This window comes from Botryllus schlosseri, chromosome 7 (assembly GCF_051294905.1).
Source record: "Botryllus schlosseri isolate E-star chromosome 7, Bs_hap1, whole genome shotgun sequence".
NCBI lineage: Eukaryota > Metazoa > Chordata > Ascidiacea > Stolidobranchia > Styelidae > Botryllus > Botryllus schlosseri.
Genome location: NC_137242.1, coordinates 13,985,736 through 14,000,731, shown reverse-complemented (window position 1 = coordinate 14,000,731; position 14,996 = coordinate 13,985,736). Strand labels below are relative to the sequence as shown.

Sequence of the window (14,996 nt, the reverse complement as noted above, 5' to 3'; positions counted from 1 at the left end):
ATCTCATGTTGACATGACAAAAACTTCCATGATGGGACATGATGGGACCCATGTCTATGGTTATCAAGTAAGAGTATCACGTTGAGCTTCAGTGATATCATCATAATTATCATCATCATCGTCACTGAGAGAGAGGTAGAGAGAGAGAGACAGAGAGGAGCGAGAGAGGGAGAGAGAAAGAGAGGAGGGAGAGAAGGAGAGAGAGGAGAGAGAGAATAGAGCAGAAAGAATAGTGGGGGGAGAAAGAAGGGAATGAAAGCATATAGAAAGGAGAGAGAGAGAGAAAGAGAGAGGGGACGGGGAGGGGAGGAGAGAGATATGGGAGAGATAGAGAAGAGAGCAGAAAGAAGAGAGGGGGAGAAAGAAGGGAAAGGGAGCATAGAGAAAGGAGAGCGAGAGAGAGAGAGAGAGAGAGAGAGAGGGGGGAGGGAGAGGGGGGAGGGGGGAGGGAGAGGGGGGAGAGAGATAAGGGAGAGAGAGGGGGGAGAGAGATATCAGACTTATTCTCGTTTTCACCATTGAGAGGCTTTGACGATTGAGATGCGATAACCATGCTATCCCTGAATGCTGAACGTTGAGCCGGATAGCCACGGATACCAGTTTTTTAGTCTTTGGTCTGACATGGCCGGGCATTGATCATATGACCTACCGATCAAGAAGCAGTACGCTTTACCATTTCACTATATCAGCTGAGTGACAAGTAAACATCGTTACATCCTCACAGGATATATTGCAATGCACAAACATCGTGATTCGACCATAGCTACATCATCGCACGCAAACATAGCCGTTCGGTTACGGAGCCATAATGACTCCGAATTATCTGATTACAAAACCAGTCATGCGTACAGTATAGCCGTAGCGTTCAATTCAAAAGGATTGGGAAAAAAGAGGAAGTGTGATGGAGTTGTTCATTTCATGGTTGCCGGTGAACTCGGCACTTGGTGAATTCGGCCGGACGAACTCGGCATTTGGTGAACTCGGCACTTGGTGAACTCGGCCATTGGTGAATTCGGCCATTGGTGAACTCGGCCATCGGGAAATTTTGTAATAAAGTGTATTAACAGCTATTAATATGAATTATTAAACTAATAATAGTAATATCAAGTGATTGGCAATCTTGTAAGGAGGTCAGGGCATGCGTAGATCACGCAGTCACGGCGTGATTAGATCACGTGATCACGGATTGCGCAAGCGCAGGAGATAACGCGACGTTCGCACATCGACCACGCGTGGTCGGCTCAGTGTTGATTTGACTTGGCGTGGGACGGACGGACGACTTTCGAGAAGATATCTGTGTTTTATGTAATAACGAAGTTGTGAAGGATCACCAATAAACGTTTCCCACGAACACGAACAAAAATATATAAACGACAAAATAAATTGTTTTTTTGTGCCTCTGGAGAGACGGATATTAGGGTTGGGGGGGGGGGGGTATTAGGGTTATGGAAAGAGGGATATTAGGGTTTGGAAGGGGGATGTTAGGGTTGGGGGAAAGAGGGATATTAGGGTTGGGGAAAGAGGGATATTAGGGTTTGGAAGGAGGATGTTAGGGTTGGGGAAAAGAGGGATATTAGGGTTGGGAAAGGGGGATATTAGGGTTTGGGGAAAGGGGGATATTAGGGTTTGGGGAAAGGGGGATATTAGGGTTTAGGGAAAGGGAGATTGGAGGTGGGTTAGGGTATCCCAAGATTAGGGTTGGGGATGTTAGGGAAGGGGGGATATTAGGTTGGGGAAAGGGGGATTGGAAGTGGGTAAGAGTATCCCAAGATTAGGGAAGGTGGGATATTAGGTTGGGGGAAAGGGTGATTGGAGGTGGGTTAGGGTTGCGGGATGTTAGGTAAGGGGGGATATTAGGTTGGGGGATTGGAGGTGGGTTGGGGTCAAAGTTGGGGTTAGGATATCCCAAGATTAGTGCCGAGTTCACCGGCAAACATTCCAGTAACCAATCATGGTGACCGGTACCGCTACGCGATCTACCACGGCACGCGATTCTTCTTTATCTGAGATATATATTTAGTGCATTTTTATTATAAAATTTCCCGATGGCCGAGTTCACCAATGGCCGAATTCACCAAGTGCCGAGTTCACCAAGTGCCGAGTTCGTCCGGCCGAATTCACCAAGTGTTCACTGGTAATCGCGAGACCTCTAAATTTTTAAAATGGTTGATAACGTAATTTTTATTTTATTTTTCAAGTTGAGAAAGCATCCAATCCATTTTATCCTGTGATATACATAACCACTATTTGAACAGCTTCTTGTAGGTACAGTCTTCAATATACAATTGAATAGTATATTCATATTGAAATACACCCGAATATTTCCGGCTGACAATCGCCATAAATCGGACGATGACATACCTGCTCTTGAAGCTCGGCTATCAGATTTGGCGCATTCTTATTGCGGATGCCCTATCGACAAAGCTGCTTTTTTGATGAACAAGGAGTGTTTCGTTGCTATCAAAGCATTACGCTCCAACCCTGAAATTTATGTCACCAGTTATATTGGTATGCAGCTTTGTCTTGTTAATTCATTCAATTGTTCATGGTCGAAAATGTTTGCACGTAAATATATATGTAAACCCGAACAGAACAAGTCGTTTCATGACAGTCTTTCTCAGGTTGGAAAACTTGGTTCATTATTTGACGCATAAAATTTGTCTACACTATTAGATTAGGATTTCACTTTGACGGTGGAAACTCTCTGCGGGCCGCGGTCCGTATGTTGCCAGTCCTTGCGCTAGGTGCTGGACGTGATATGTTCATAAAATATATTTTTCTTCATTTTGGTGCCATAAATGTTGCGATCACACCAAAAGTATCGTCGGAAGCGTTATGCGTTAATACTGTATTAGCCTCCATCTATCTTTGCGGAAATGGTTTTCGGCACTCCTCGTTCATATCAAAACGAAGACGCGGATTTTCAAGACACGACCACTTACTTCAAGAAACACAGCAGCAACATTAGCTTTGATATAATAAAAGTCTACCAATTTCTACAAAAATAGTATGATGTTATTTTCAAGAAAAATCATGATTTTGCTGTTTATCACAAGCCTACAGTTCATAGTTGCACAACACAGATGAAGGTTGCACCATAATAGAGCTAAAAAATTGATCTAAAACTTGAGGGGGTCCACGAGGGTTCGTGACGGTCAAAAGGGGTCCGCGAAGCCAAAAAGGTTGAGAACCACTGTCCTAGACGTTTCACAAGCTTCCTTGCTTTTATTTTGTACCGTACTGCCCCAGCAAACACAAAACCGTAAAAGGATCATCCGGGATCATCTCGATTAGGTTCTGATTTTCTAAGTGTCGAGGGAATGTCTAAAATACGTAGTAGGATGGTCTTGTGGTTATATTCAATCAGAATAAATTCATACTCGGTGTTGTTCCATCTCATGCATTAGGCTTCGTTATATCCGGTAGTTAACCTAATAATGCAAATTTTCTATCTCTCGCGGGTACGACTAAAATACGTAGAAAGGATGACTTTTTCGGTACATTCAATAACGATGAATTCTATCCGGTTTTGTTCGATCTCATGCGGTAGCTTCGTTCTATCCATTAGAAAACAATGTTCTCCCTTCGTTTTATTGCGTGAGGATGTCACCGGTGTTGTATATTCGTGTTGTTGCTCTAAGGTCGAATAGTTTTGTTTTCCTCTGATATATATGATCTTCATTATATATATATTCGCTCTTTCGGTAATCTCGCATGTTCAACGAGTATGGTTAATAGTTTTATTCAGCGAATAACTAAATAAGTGATATGTTGTACGTTTAGGAATATGATTATCGATGCGTGACTTCTAGAATATTTCGGCGATTCAAATTTTACGTCATCGCGCCATCCAAAGATTTGAAGCGCAACAGGTCGCAGCCAGGCATAGTTCGCTCTTTCTGTATGGTAAATGCCGTAAATATATAGGATTTGTGACTGACTGAGGTAGCGGGTTAAAGGTATATATGCAGTAGCATATAGCTTATGGGGTATTTCGAATTGCCTGTAGTATATGACGCCTAGAGCTGTTTGACTTTCTGCAAAACAGGTATAGACAACTATAGAAAAGTTTCAGCTTTTCCAGGTTAGAATTAGAGCTAAACCGTTTTTCCGAATTAGATTACAATTATATTGCTGGCATTTCGCTCTAATTTAGTGAAATTAGACCACTATAATTCGCTTCAAACATCTGAATTACCGGTACCTATACCTACGGTATATCATAATATTTATGCTTGAATTTTCTAGGTATATAAGTCATATAGATACATTCCTGTAGAACACTGATTCATGATTTTATAAAAGTTGGTGCAAGAATGGACATTTTCAACTTGATGTTGATTAATGGAGCAAAATTTGATATTTAAGTGCAATTATACCTCGAATCCAGTAACAAGATTATTAATCGTTGAAACCAAACGCAGCTTGATTATGTTGGCCCAGAGAATTTGGCTAGCCAGACCATATTGATGGAATATGGTCACAGTTAGATAATATTTTGGGCTATTTTACATGAACTTTCCAACATTTGATTTGATATGTCCACTAAAACAGTTGTTATTCTGCTTTCGAATAAGACCTTAATTGCTGGTTTCAATGGTAACTGTGTTTGTCAAAGGCTGCAAAGGTAATTTCTTTTCCTTGTTAGATGTTTATTTGTTTGTTTGTGGTGTTCATGGTGGTGGTTCGACTACACTGGTCATTTTACACCAGGCCGGTTCTTATTATTATTATTCCGTATCTGCCCGATTACCAGTGAACTCGGCACTTAGTGAATTCGGCCGCACAAACTCGGCACTTGGTGAATTCGGCCGTGGTAGATCTCGTAGCGGTACCGGTCACCATGATTGGTTACTGGAATGTTTGCCGGTGAACTTGGCACTTTGAGTGGTCGTCAATGCTGTACGGCGGTCAGGGCATGCGTAGATCACACAGTCACGGCGTGATTAGATCACAGATTGCGTAATTGCGGGAAATAACGCGACGCTCTTCACTTGGTGAACTCGGCCCTTGGAGGAATTGGCACTAGAACACCTTCGCATTAGAAATGCATTAAGTATGAATGAACAGTATCAAAAAGGAAACTTAAACGTGTCGTGGCTCGTGGTAGATCTCGTAATCTTGGGATCCTTCAACCGTGTTATCGAGACACCCTAATCCCAGAGTGGAATCGTCTCTCCAAAGGCGAAAAATAATTTATTTTGACGTGATCATGCGAAACATTTGTTGATGAGGAACACTGGCTTGTCGTGATCGATAAACGAAGAAGCGCCGCTTGATGTTCCACAGTGTTGATCTCACATACAACGCCAAGATCCATCTTCTCAAAACTTACACGACACAGGCCCGTGACTCACGCCATCGATTCCAAGCAGACCGCGCGTGGTCGGTATATGAGCGCTGTGTTATTTCCCGTGGCTACGCAATCCGTGATCTAATCACGCCGTGACTGCGCGATCTACGGATGCCCTGACCTCCTTACAAGATTGACGAATCACTTGATAATACTTTTATTAGTTTGATAATTCATATTAATAGCTGTAAATACACTTCATTTCAAAATTTCCCGAGGGCCGAATTCACCAAGTGCCGGGTGCATAGGCAACCATCTGCCCACTTACAGCACGGCCCACTCCTAGGCTTTTTAAGACATGGCTATGCGAATCAGATGGCGAGGAGGAGCCTAGATAAACGGCCAACACTTCGGTAGGAATTATGGAGTCGACGTGTCACGCTCGAACCCGCAATTCATTGGTGTTTAGCTATAATGGAACGTACCACTACGTTTCCTCGCCATACCTTGTAAAATGAGACCGTAGCATTTGGCATTTCGTGTGGCAATTGACTTTTGTGTGGAAAATTGTGTTAGTTTTAGAACTTATCCGAAACTTTTATTCCGCCATAGATTGTATATGATAAAACAATATCGGAATTGATCCTAGAAGAATTCCAAAGCAACTCACCACAAAGGAGGATTTAAAGAAGTTTGATGGAAAATTGAATGAAAGCAAAAGCCTTTGCAAGAGATGTGGTATGTTGAATCTGTTTTGGTATTTTTAAATAGGCCTACTTTGTTGTGCCGATAGCAGACAGTATATATAAACGTAAGATGTGGAAGCTATCAAGGTGTTTTTAGAAATTCAGTCAGTCAAAGTGGACGATCGTATTGCTTGGATTATATTTAGGCTTATTTTAGCATCTTTGAGATGCAACTCTAAACGTGGACGGTCATGAACAGTAGGGCTCTTCAAAAATGACTTTTTTTCTCAAATCGTACTGGCTACTTGATAAAATTGTTAGGTTACCTAATTGAAGCCTACAAACAAAATATGGTTCAAATCCAGCCAGTATCCGCTTTGCTACAAGAGAAGAAAGTTCCTATTTATTATATAAAAATGAATAATAAAAAATTTGAAGATTTTCTGTTAACCCCATGAAAGTGTTAGGCTGTCTATAGAAACGATGCTCACCAAATCTGGTTCAATTCCAACCAGTGGAAGCAGAGTTATTGCTGTCGAAAAATTTGGATTTTAATAAAATAGTACTTACGGTGAGCACAACTTTAATAAGTAAACAAAGAATCGGTCACCGTAAATCCTATTTTATTCAAATCCAAAATTTTTCGACGGCAATATCTCCGCTTCCACTGGTTGGAATTGAACCAAATTTGGTGAGCATCGTTTCTATAGACAGCCTAACACTTTCATGGGGTGAACAGAAAATTCTCAAATTTTTATTACCTATTTATTTTTATATAATAAATAGAAACTTTCTTCTCCTGTAGCAAAGCGGTTACTGGCTGGAATTGAACCAAATTTTGTGTTTAGGCTTAAATTAGGTAACCTAACAATTTTATCAAGTAGCCAGAACGATTTGTGAAAAAAAGTCATATTTTAAGAGCCCTAATGTCCATGTCAGAGAAACGTTTTAGGGTAGGCCTACTCATATGTCTCGCAGCGTTCTCTACATAATTGTCAATTGCGATACAAACTGTTTGCTTGTATTGGTAAAGCCATCCAACTTCGAATTGTAAAATGTTGGGAGTCTTGATATCAAATTTTTGAAAGGTGCACTTTGAGAAGATTACGGAATCTGTCAAATTATACAAAAATTTAGCAAATTCTTTGACATATTTCATCTATTTGGGACTCGATCAACGTAAAAGAATTGGTAATCATTTTATACAATATAGGCCCTATTGTATTTGTAGTTGAAGTATAGTAATAATTCTTATGGTTACCGCACTTGTAACGATTCACGGCCATAACTGGAATAATTAGAATGATATAACTTTCAAATTGTCATGCATTTTGCAACAACATTGTTCTCAATTTTCAAGGTGCTGACCATTCGAGGAAGAATCACCCACTGGGAATTCACGATCCGTAAACGCGGCCGACTGTTTCTCTCCTCAAGCGGAAGCGACAGAGAAGAGGAGCGAAGAGAAAAAAGGAGCAGAAATAGCAAGAGTGTGACAAGTCGCGTCCGTTCGCTTTAATGCGTATTTCCATCCGCGAAGTAGTAGGTGGGAAAACTAATGGGCGTTTGGTTAGGGCTTATATAAGGTTGACTCCAGCGCTGTATTTGCTAAATGTTGCTATGAAATAGGTGTGGTGTCATTTGGTATCAATATTGACTATTGAAAGACCATTTGTTAGTGGGTCATGGATTTGTTCGGCCAGTATGCAGTAATTTCTGATGGTCACTTCCCGGGCTTCTGTTCTCTAACCCCTCATGATTGTTATTCTGCTTCTAGTAAGACTGTCGATTCTAATGTTTTATCGTATCATTTGTCGGAGGTTTCGCTCGCTTTATTTACAACGTTTTGCTCTCTGCTAGGTCAATTACTGGCTGAGTATCACTACAGCCTAAGAAACTGCACTAATTCTCATTTTAATGTCTTGCTGTCAATTCTAATAATTTATTAATGTCTATACCAGTGCCGCCACTCAAATGTTTTGTTCTCTGTACACAATATTGTTAGGTCTTCAGCTTTCCAGGCAGAGAATCATTCCACTTTCTAGACTTGAGTATATATCTCTCCAACTAGCTGCCAAATAACTGATTCATTTGGATTGTTGAATTGATCATTTTGGACAGAATGTGAAGAAATTTTAGTCAAGAATTCTTTTTGTGTTAGTGGCTATTTTCAAAGAGTGCTGAAGTAGTCATCGTTGATCTTGATAATCAAGTAGAAGTGACGATTGAAGTCAGTTCTCTAGTCATATAATATTAAAAAATATAATAATAAAACTTGAAAACTTGAGTGGAAATAGTTCAGGATCGAATCCATTTTAGTAAGTATGGGCGAAAAAAATGTAGGAGTCATTCGTTAGTCGCTACCTCTGCCATTTTCGCAGTACGAATGTCTTAGCTATTAATCATCATTTTCATTTTATTTCTGCAGGGTGTTGAAAAAAAAAGGCCGCATGCTGGTTATTTAACTGGCTCATCAGAAGATGAAACCTGATGATAAGGACTGTTTTCACTTTCTTTCTAAAGACATTCGTTCGTTTGTTCGTTTTATTTTTTACAACGGCATTATTGCCAATTCGTTTGAAATTAAATTATCACAAATGTGATTAATATGTAGTAAATAATGTGGTGTGTGTACGCAGCCGTGATCAGGTTAAGCCCATAGTGGTAGAAAACAGGTTATTATATCAGGATCTTCTTCTTCTAACGTAGGATCTACATTCTACTCACCATGTTTAAAGGCTGTAGCATCTGCATAATATTTACATTATTGAAGGACATGGAAAAGACGTTGAATTGAGTCGACACAAAATCCCCCTTTCTACGACCTGCCGAGATCTAATATCTACTATATCGGCTCGGCTTTTCTACATCTTTGGTCTGTACTGTGTTTGCTGGGTGGGCAATGTTAAAGTGAAGTATTTATCCAACTGGAGGAATATTCATCCTGAGGTGATTGAAAAAACTTCAGCTTTAAAAAATATGGGATATCATGCTATACTCGAGCCTTTGATTCAAGATTTGAAAAGCCTAGAAACATAAGCTACCGATGTAAATTTGTATTTTACCGATATACATACTGCAGTTGTTTGTAATATTACTCCTGTGATATTTGTGACATTGAAAATGAGGCTGCTGGAGATCATGAACGAGTGATTACAGTGGATCACAGATCTTAGATAGCTGAAACTGTGAGAATTGTATTTCGGAAATATCGGGGACAGTATATTCAACTTCTACGGTATATTACGACGAGGCATTTGCCTCGTATGATCTCTTGGCAATTCAAGATAAGGACTAATCATGAAAGACGATGAAAGTAAGTAATTATTACCACAAATAAATTGGTAGGCCACTATACTATGATTACACTCATAACGCATATTGGAAGAGCTGTTTCGGGGTTCTGAAAGACACTGATTCCAAATATGACCTTATTTTTTTAAATTGTCTCTGGTTTTGGTGATATCCTAGATGGGGTTATTTTGACTAACGTCACATTTTCACTGTATGGTCCAGATAAAAAACGGCCAGGAAATTAAATCTACTTGTTATACTGAACACTGTATTGAATCAAAATGCAGTTAAATAGTTATGTTCAGGGTACGGTAATTGGATTTATCATAATTGGAGTTTTTTATAGATTATTTTTTGAGAGACCACATCATATTTGGAGCGGTGCCCCTTTAATTTCAACCTTGCAATCGATTTCTTACAAGCACGTTGCTATTTTTGTGCTGAAGAGATATTTCCATGGCTAAGCCAAGTATTATCGTGACTCTTCTATACTGGTGCAGAGAAAGCTGTTTGCAAAGTCAACACATCTACCCTTCCGAAGACGAACTTAGCGTCGACGAGCATCAAAAGGAAATAAGTCAGAGTGGAAATAGAGGGTGCCAGATGAAGAGATGCTGCAAGATAGAATGAGAAGAACTTTTAAATCAGGCCGCGACAGTGTCGTAAATGGAACATCAGCAAGATTACTTATGGAGAATGAAGATATACCCAGTTTTGACCCATGCTCCCTTGGTAGGTACAATCTAACGCAGTGGTTTCAAACACAACATTGCCATGATCGAGTCAACCTGCGACTTTGCAACAAACTCACAAATTAATTAGCTATGATGTAAATCAGTCACAATGTTCAGATTTTGGAAGAAGTGAAAATATGTTGCCTGAATCAAGCCTGTTTGGATGTTGACTTGACCTCGAAGATTCCACAGATCTAGTTAGTTCAGGGGTGGGCAATTATTTTTCTCTGCTGGCCACTTCAGTAATAGAAAGTAAGTTGGCGTGCCGAGCCGAGCCAACATGTTCAGCTATATTCTCCAGTGTATTGATTTTATTTATAAATGGAAAGCAGTGAATTACATTTTTAATAAATACGTCTCCGTGGATGTGTTGATGTTAGATGGCCTAATGAGAAAAGTACGGTTAATTAACGAAATGAAAATTTATATTTATTTTCCCTCCTAATTCAAGATAATGTTAAACATGATACATTTTGAATTCTCTGTGATCCAGGTTTTTATATCAATACATTAAAAGGTAGGCTACATCCTAACAGTGCGACTTGATGAAATTGACATATATATATCGGTTTCGGCCGACATGTGGCGGTACTTTTGGTCAAGGTTTCCTCGCCGTTGAGCATTTTTGCAGCACACTTCGCAGAGTCACATGTTAGCCCAGTGGTTCCCAACCTTTTTCGGCTCATCGCCCCCTTTTCAAACTCCACACCGATCATCGCCCCCCAAATATTGGGAACCGGAAAATGGGCATACAGACTGAAATCACCGGCGAGTTGACTAAGAAAAAAGGTCAACTTTTCGGCTCGACCTCGAAATTACACTTTTCCAGCTGAATTTTGGTGAGTTGACTTAAAAAAAGGTGATTTCTCCGAAGGACCGTAACAGCACTTCGTCAGCCCCCCCCGATACGTTGGTCTTGATCCCCGCTCCATAGAGCGAGGAAGCAAACTTCTGAACCCCTCAGACCCAACTCCCCCGATACTTTTTACCGCTACTTCTGAGCACAAATTGTTGGACTCTTAAGTTAGTCGGTTTAATTCGCGCGAAGAATTTCTATCATTCATGATTGAATCGGTCAATACGATCGGGAATTGCACATATATTGCTGTCAATTTTTATCCTCTTTCTGCTCATGTATTCAGATTTACGGGTAAAGCTGAGTGAGGTGTCTTGGAAAATGTAGGGCTCGTAAAAAATAATTGACCGTATTCGGTCGGACCTGTGGGTATAATGACTTTGTTACGTAATGAAATTTCGTGGCCTGTCTGCTATGTCAAAAGATATTCACATCGCCCATACGTACACTGTAAATCCGCAAGGTCGTATTGAACACTTCATAACACTTTTTTCTGCGTACAGACACACTTTTTGGGCATATAAACGCATTGGGCCATTATCGTCGCAACGCTTCTGCGTATTTCTCCGTTTACTTGTAACACTTCGCCACTGCGGCTTATTTTCAAGAAAATTTATACTTGATAATGTATCATCAATTTCGCATTGATAAACCATCGGTACGCTTGGAGATCACATTAAATCATGTTATATGTAAAATAATATTACTCACTTGACCCAGCACTAAGTTTAAGGGTAATATTTCATTGAAATATACATATTCCCCCGTGACGTAGAGGGGTCACCACCTTCGTTACGGTAGAGCGCGCTCGATTTCAGTTTGGATTTGAATTAGTGGTTCGTCAGGCTTCAGGCAGAGAGTAGGGTACACGATAAAACTTGGCGAAATGGATATATTGAAGCAGTTTCTACTACCTGATGGCGTAAAGGATCGTAACATCCATGTACTGTAAGGTATGGAAATGCGGTAAATGTTATTGAATATATGTAATGTGAGAATAGTCATAAAATGAACTCGTTTTGACATTGCAGTAAGGTCGTTTGTTTTAGATGTTTTAGTAGGCTACTGATATCGCTCATTCATATGAATGTTCTTTAGATGTTTTGTAGTATATGATTCGTCTGATCTTATTGCTGGATGATCGAGCTTCGAATCTGATAATATATCATGCTGCGACCAGGTCCAGTACTACGGTACTGATGGGAAGCTGCTATAGCAGTAACTTTTTTGACATAAGGATAAAGGGATGTTCTCTTTATCCACACTGAAATATCCCTATGTAGGCGATATTGTGGTCCATTGTGGACAAGTACTGCAACGTCAGCAATTGAATGCCGGTATGACAGTCATGCAACGGTTTTCATTGTTTTTCAACTGCAACACATTATACACTGTCCTGTTTATTCTAAGTGGTAAGGTGTTAACTAAAGCGATTTTTTTGACATGTCAAAATAAGGTCAAAATTTTGTCAAAATTGTACCGTTAGGTCAAAAATTGCCAAAATTCTTTACAAAATCAAAATTTTGTTGGCAACTTGCATTTCGTTTGTATCATAGATGATTGCACTATAGAATGTAAACGTGGAATGGCAGCGACCGATTTTGCAGCTTCATTCCGCTTCACTGAAGCTTTACTCAGACTTATTTTACGGCAGCTACTGTAGGATTTATGACAATCCAAAAGTTGTCTTCCAGAGCTCAGAATTTACTGAATCTGGTCTTGATCGAAAGCTACTGTCGCACGGATTCCGAAAATATCAATCAAAATAGGGTCAGGCTCCGCACTTAGATGACAAATCACCCTCAACATCTAAAATTTGCATCGTTCAGAACAATCGGATGAACGCACAACAATGACCATAACAATGACCCATTGCGGCTCTTCGATTGTTCGGACAATGCCGATAATTCAGACTTGAAGGGCGAATTCTAAGCGGTTCAGTGCCTGATCATATTTTCATTTACATTTTCTGAGTCAGTGTGACAGTAGCTTTCGATCAATACCAGATTCAGGTAATTCTACGCTCTGGAAGACGACTTTTGGATTGCCATAAATCCTACAGTAGCTGCCGTAAAATAAGTCTGAGTAAAGCTTCAGCGAAGCGGAACGAGGCTGCAAAATCGGTCACTGCCATTCCACGTTTACATTCTATAATTGCACTGTCGGTGAACTTATCATTTTTCAATTTACATCTTGTAGCCCACTTTATAGTCCCACCGTTGTAGACGGACCATCGTCTGGTCATTGTGAATCATAAATTGTCAAATGAAACAAATACTCAACATAGCCTATTGCACTATCCTAACTGAAGCAAGACTGCGTGGGCATTGGTTTTTCTATTAGAAACCGTATGATGAAAAATTGCGATGTAGACAACTTTGTCATAATGAGAGAGAGAGTGCAGTGGACGCACAACTTCAGTGTTGCCGGCCAACAACTGCAGCTGGTGAACGTTCTTTCTTAATTCTTGCCACGCTACTTAGTTAGGACAGACACTTTCTACCCGAAAATGTAGGAAAGTATCTTTCGTTGTACTACAACAAATTTTTAATTATTTCTACCATAATACGAGATGTAACTAATACTAGAATTATTCATGAGTCGAGATTTCGATAAAATAAGTTCTTTTTCATGTAATAATTTGTCAATTTTCATGCTAAAAGATTTTTTTCAGGTCAAATTACTTCGGAAGAACAGACAGCCCCAGTCAGAAATTAGGATAAGTTCCGGTAATATAATTCTAACACTATGTGAGAAACACCTAATTTAAGTACATGGGGTCAAAATTAAGTTTTTCATCATCAAAATATGTGTGAATTTGAATTTTTTACTCAAAATCTTACCTTTTTAGGTCCAAAAAATCGCCCCAATAATAGCACAGCCAAACAAACAATCTTTTCAACAAACCATGGATCACAAGGGGTAGTATTTGTTTTGCCCAATCCCCCATTTGACTTTTCTGAGTTTATTGAGATACGGTAACTGAACTAAACTCTATTTTGCAGGTAGTATGTATTGAACTTGGCACCTTTTTGATATGCATTTGCTGTATGGAATACTGGTAAGCATCACGGTGTTTTGTAAAGTGAACTGGTATATCCTTAGAGAATGAATTTGATTATGTTGCAATCGGTTATCTTTGTGATAAAGATTTTTATGAATGTTTGCTGATAAAATTTCACAGAAATTGTTAACAATTCAGGAAGTATACTAACTGTGCCAGAGTAAAATTGGTGGTAACGTCATGTGCAACTTTCTATTCCATTAAAGACACCCTTCTGTCACGTACAACTTATTGCAGAAAAAAATAACTGTATCCAGTATGATATCTGCGTGATTACTGAGCAGTTCATTTGTATTGCGAATTTTCGCAACAAATATTTTCTTTTCGATAGTCTTGGATTGATCCTCAAATTCGTCCAACTGATGTCTACTCTTTAAAAAGAGCCCCCTGGGTCTACCGTACCTGCGCTATCAGACAATGTTGACAGTGACGTGAGGAGTCGTTCGTAACGGGTTTTGTGCCAGCACAGTCATCTTATGCGATGCAGACCTTCTCAAGAACCCATGGATACATGTGATTATGTAAGCCTATTTATTCAATTTTTATATCACCATTGATTATGTAATTTGCTGGTTTTTGCAGTCCTACTTTTCTCACGAACTATCTCGCAGAGTAGCTTACGGACTATTCGATATGAGCTGAAAAAGGCTTCATCTGTGTACACTGTACAGTGTACAGTGAACTGTATATTCTGAACACTGAAAAGGGATGTAGTTGAAAGTAATGAGCTCGTGTAACTTGTACTTTAACTATTGCTTACTGAACTATAATGGACTAGGTCAGTGGTTCTCAACCTGGGGGGTTGAGCACCTCTCCTGTGCTTCTGTAACCTATTACCTGTGTGAAATATTTATATTTACTTGTGCATAAAATTTACAATTTTCCTTTGGTATTTATTGTATTTTCTAGGAGCAGCAATTGGATTTGACCAGTACAGAAAAAGAGCCGCCATGGCATGCCACGAATCAGAGACTCATCAAGCCTGGGTTGCGAGACCGATGGAAAGAATATGAAAAATGCCCCAAAGTGCAGGTAGTATGTATTGCAAATAGCACTTTTTTGAAAAAGA

At 39.7% G+C, this 14,996-nt stretch overlaps 1 protein-coding gene and 2 long non-coding RNA genes across 4 annotated transcripts in view; 2 read left to right on the top strand and 1 right to left on the bottom strand.

Annotated features, from left to right (window-relative positions):
- The window catches only part of LOC145443718 (uncharacterized), a 441,881-nt gene that overhangs the window by 371,414 nt on the left and 55,471 nt on the right, over positions 1-14,996 (bottom strand). The window lies entirely within an intron of this gene.
- On the top strand, positions 3,880-8,586 carry LOC145443723 (uncharacterized). The gene is made up of 4 exons (XR_013916519.1): positions 3,880-4,627; positions 5,906-6,031; positions 7,340-7,525; positions 8,408-8,586. It is a non-coding gene; the product is annotated as an uncharacterized LOC145443723 (long non-coding RNA).
- Positions 11,309-14,939, top strand: LOC145443541 (uncharacterized). Of its 2 annotated transcripts, none has more exons than XR_013916459.1 (4): positions 11,309-11,816; positions 13,869-13,924; positions 14,259-14,448; positions 14,837-14,939. It is a non-coding gene; the product is annotated as an uncharacterized LOC145443541 (long non-coding RNA). The 2 variants fall into 2 exon arrangements; XR_013916460.1 differs by having other exon boundaries at positions 13,538-13,924.